We start from the raw sequence: 5,194 nt of genomic DNA on the forward strand, positions 1-5,194 counted from the left end.
ATGCCAATAATATTCTGATTAGTAGGAAATATGGTGTGTGTCAGTGACTTTAGTATCCAAGTAGAGCTGTGCATGTGCTCTGCCATGTTTAGGTAACTGACTCTGGGCAGTTCACAAATGAAGTGAAAATGGCAGTAAAAACTGGAGGCTGATGGTAAAAGTTGAAGGAAGCAATGAGAGATGACAGTTGAAGTAAGAAACAGTTTGTCACTGTAAGGCTCTGCATATAGAAGCATCTAGTAATAAATGCTTAGTCATTTCTGTGTTGGCTAATTAATAGTAATATATTCTCCTTCAGTGCTGCCTGGGTTTTGTTGCTTTTGTTTCTGAGTCAAAGAGAAATGTCTTCTCAACAAAACTGCTTAGGTTTGGACAAGGGGATGCTTAATTTTTCTGGTAAAGGTAGTTGGAACCTGCTTGTGCATTAATTTCTAAGTTTTCTTGAATTACTGTGGGTCTGGGGTTTTGTGTGGTTTGGTTTTGGTGGTGTGGTTTTTTTATTTGTAAGATCAAGAAAGAAGACAGCCCAAAACATCACTGGTCAGTTTGATAAAATCTGTGCAGTTTACTGATAGATCTGTTGGTCTTCAGAAGGAATAATGGCATGTAGGTAACTTCAAGCAGAGGAATAAAACCTAGAGTATTAGCTTTTGATATTCTTAATAAATTTTGTTGAAAACTAATATACTATAATTTTTGTTCTTAAAATAAGTCCGCTTCCTATGCCCACCACTTATCAGGAAGTGTTAGAATGCTATTAAATGTAAATTTCTTTTGGAGCAAGGCAGAAAAGCAGAAACATAGCTAAGAAATCTTTTGACTTGTGTTGCAGCAGTAGCAACAATTACTATATGTGTGAACTACTCCAAAGATTTCCTGAGATCCCTATTTAAAGAAAATGTGATTTTCAGCATTTGGATTTAGGCATATGTTAAACTTGTAAGGATCAGTTCTTTAATTTTTTTTTCTACATAAATTCTCTGCTGTACATAGAATTAAGGGGTTTAAAAAAATAATTAATAACCTGCACATAAGAAAAAACAATAATCTGCAGATAGCTTGCAGATGTGTTTAGAAAGGATTAATGAAGGGATCAGTTGTTTAATTTTTTTTTTACATAAATTCTCTGCTGTACCTAGAATTAAGGGGTTTAAAAAAATAATAAATAATAATCTGCACATAAGAAAAAACAATAATCTGCAGATAGCTTGCAGATGTGTTTAGAAAGGATTAATGAAGTGACCTGTTACAGTCCAGATTTTCATGCTTAAATATTGCATCAGTATGATTTTTTTTAAATGTAGGTCATGGGATTAGCATCAGGAAATGTGAGCATTTTGGCAACATGGGGATGCTGTCTGCCATGAGGACAGCTTGGTTTGATCACTGTTGTGGCAGGAGACTGGCCACTTCACCACCCAGCTGCTTATTGCAGGCCTGTGTCCCTGCCAGGGTCTGAAGAATTGTTGTCTGCTGATTAGTGTTCTATTTTGAGAAAGTGGTAAACTATCCAAAAGGTTTATTTTCAAATACTTAAGGAGTGATGAGTCCTCAGGGCTTACAAAATTTAGGCATGCAAGCAAAAGCTGATGGTTTATGGGTCTATAGCTAGATACAGCTGCATTTCAGTGATTTTCAGTACATGTTCTTTAATTTTTTTTTCTACATAAATTCTCTGCTGTACATAGAATTAAGGGGTTTAAAAAAATAATTAATAACCTGCACATAAGAAAAAACAATAATCTGCAGATAGCTTGCAGATGTGTTTAGAAAGGATTAATGAAGTGACCTGTTACAGTCCAGATTTTCATGCTTAAATATTGCATCAGTATGATTTTTTTTAAATGTAGGTCATGGGATTAGCATCAGGAAATGTGAGCATTTTGGCAACATGGGGATGCTGTCTGCCATGAGGACAGCTTGGTTTGATCACTGTTGTGGCAGGAGACTGGCCACTTCACCACCCAGCTGCTTATTGCAGGCCTGTGTCCCTGCCAGGGTCTGAAGAATTGTTGTCTGCTGATTAGTGTTCTATTTTGAGAAAGTGGTAAACTATCCAAAAGGTTTATTTTCAAATACTTAAGGAGTGATGAGTCCTCAGGGCTTACAAAATTTAGGCATGCAAGCAAAAGCTGATGGTTTATGGGTCTATAGCTAGATACAGCTGCATTTCAGTGATTTTCAGTACATGTTGTGTTGCTTTGCTGTGTGGTAATAACCTGACACACAGAGGAATTTGCACATAACAGTTAACTTCTTTGTGAATTATTCTTTCTGTAACATTTTTGGAGGAGATAAATGCTGTAATTGACATTTGGGATTTTGAATGTGGAAGTGTCTTAGTGAATTCAGGCATTGCAAGGTCGGATAATATCTGGCTTCTCCCCTGAGTTTTCTGAAGTGAAAACTGACTTTTTTTCCTGAGTACTAGTAGCTATTTATAGTGGATGGGCTTTTGGTTTTGGCAAAACTAATTCTTTAGAATCTCACGTTACCAAGTATTCTACAGATTTGGTTTTTTTATGCACAAAATCTCTTTAAGTAAGAAAATGGGACCTCTAATTGAAGAACTGAGCTACATGTGATAATGCTTTTGTCAAATAGGTTTGTTCAGTTACAGGTATTTCTATCTTGTGTAATTATTACTCTGTACTTGCATGCTCTATTGAAAATGGACGTTTGTTAGTGCTTTACCCAGCTAATGTAACTGTTGCATAATGAGCATTGCCACTTATCGACCTGGTACTCGCTTGTTTCATGTGTGCTTCACACTAATATATAGAAAAATGTCTGTTGAGCACAATGACTGTTTCAGCTGGAAACTTGGCAATTCTTCAGCACAAGAAGCAGCCAATACCTCCCACAGAACTGCTCCTGCCATGCTAGCCTGGGACTGGGGCAGTGGCTGCAGTTGGTGTTCAGAGGAACTGCACAATCCACCATGGTCCCTGCTAGGGTGACCTGTCTGCAAACCTGTTGGGAAGGTACTGCCTGCTTTTCAGAGCTGATGGGCTTGGAAATTACAGACACAGCAGATGATTCCCAGAAAGAAGGCACTGAGTAAATGAGGAGTTGTATCCATTCATTTGGGCATATTTAGATTTATGAATTTGTAATTATAACTTTGTATTTCGATAGACGGTCCTTCAAAGCTGCTGTCGTGGGAGGTGGCAGCAAAGACTGGGCTTCCTGGAATACAGATCTGTGCTTGACAAGAAGAGTCTGAACTGGAATTGACTCTTGGAGGAGCATATACATGTGCAGATAGCCAGAAACTTGAAGGACATTTTGTTGTCTGACAGAACTGTTTATGCTGATAGTTAGGACCAAGCCATCTAACTGAGGATGAGGTGGTGGTTTGGTTTTTTTTGTATACAGAATAGAATTAAAGCGCAGCTTTAAATTTCAGACTTCTAATTACTGTTGCCTGGTGGCATAATTGGGATTTCATGTTGCTGGCAGTGATTTGGAAAGGCTGTGTAATCTCTTGGGCATCAAGATACTGTTCTGTGATGATAATTACTATGTAAAGTGTAAGAAATAATTTTAATAAACAAACTTGCAATTCCTGGTTTCACAGACATTCTCTCTAGCATGTAGTTGATATGTTATGGTGGAAATAAGTGCTAGGTACCTCACCAGAAGCATCTGCATGCTAAATTAGTGACTGCCTGCCTACTGCCTGTCCTTGCTGGGTGTGGGACACATCCCATGCAGCTGGGTGCATGTTGATAAGGAAGATATATCAGAGCAACAAAGGAACCTCATTGGAAATTGCTGGTGTACCTTAATAGTAATATTGATGTTTGCTAGTTGGGTTTTGGGTGCTATTTTTATCTTCCAAAGAAACCATCTCTGGTTGAGTTGGATAAAACAACCTTATGTGCCACTGTTGCAGGAGGATATATTATGTAAGAAATTTTAAAGATTAAAGTGGTGTAATGGACATGGAAACTGGTTGTTGCTAGTGTTGGTTGAGATTAGTTTTAAAACTACATCAATAAATCCACTCATGCTGAATGTGTCTCTCAGGCTCCCCTCATCAGAGATGCTCCAGTCCCTTAACTATCTTCAAGGCCCTTTGCTGGACTCTCTCCAGTAGCTCCATGTCTCTTGTGTCCTGGGGAGTGTGGAACTGGACACAGTACTCCACATGTGGCCTCACCAGTGCCGAGGAGAGGGAAGGATCTCCTCCCCTGGCCCGCAGGTGATGCCCTTCCCACTGCAGACCTGGATGCTGTTGGCTGGCTCTGCCACGAGGGAGCATTGCTGGCTCAGCTTGCAGCCAGCCAGGACCCCCACAACTTGATGTCCCTCTCCTGGGGATGGGTTGGGGTGGGATCCCTCCTGCAGCTGTGCTGGAGGCCACCCTGCTAAAGAGGACTTGGTGTTGCCTGTGCTCTCTGTGTCCTTGTGGCAGGGCCAGCTGCTTTGGAAGCCTGGTCAGACCTTGTCCCAGGGGCTGAGGCCCTTGGCAGGCAGGCACCTTGTCTGCTGTGCCATGCCTGGCCTTGCCTCAGGTTAGGTAGGCGTGGAAGGTGTGTTTTAGAGTCCAGAAGGCTTTGGCTGCAGCTTGGTCCAAACTGCAGTGCTGCTGTACTTGGAGCAGAAGGATGTGGGGACTCTGGGTGCACCAACCATGTGTAGGGCTGGCTGACCTCCAGGTACTTTGGTGTAATGGTTTAACCACTTGAACCATGCATTAAGTATTCTGTGGTACTTTTTGTTCTCTCCTGTTTTTAGAAACCCAAGTTCTTGATGTTTAGAACCTCAAGCTCCCAGCTGAGCAGGGTTCTAAGGGCTGATTAAGGCAGTGTCTGAAGCTGGTTACAGGAACTCTTTGCTGAACCAGTACTGTGGTGTGGTGAAAAACTGGCCTGTAATTTTCACGTTGCTTTACCAAGATACATTTTTAGCTAAAAATGGAAGCTTGTGGCAATGCAAATATTTTTTTGAGTAGTTTGTCTACTTTTGTTCTTAAATGAGCTCCATCTTTAGTGTAGAATTGGAAACACCTCAGTTGCCAGGATTGTGTTCTGCAGGCATCACAGGGTGCTTTCAGCATACCTGACTGAAAACTTAATCTGGTGGAAAAAATAAACTAAGCTTTGTGGAAACGTTTGCTGTTATGCTTCCTTACTCTTCTTGCAGGCTGGTTAAAGTAGCTTTTTTGTTTTGTTTTTGTTTTTTTGCA

The sequence above is a fragment of the Merops nubicus genome, unplaced genomic scaffold, assembly GCF_000691845.1.
Source record: "Merops nubicus isolate BGI_N331 unplaced genomic scaffold, ASM69184v1 scaffold18893, whole genome shotgun sequence".
NCBI classification, from domain to species: Eukaryota; Metazoa; Chordata; class Aves; order Coraciiformes; family Meropidae; genus Merops; species Merops nubicus.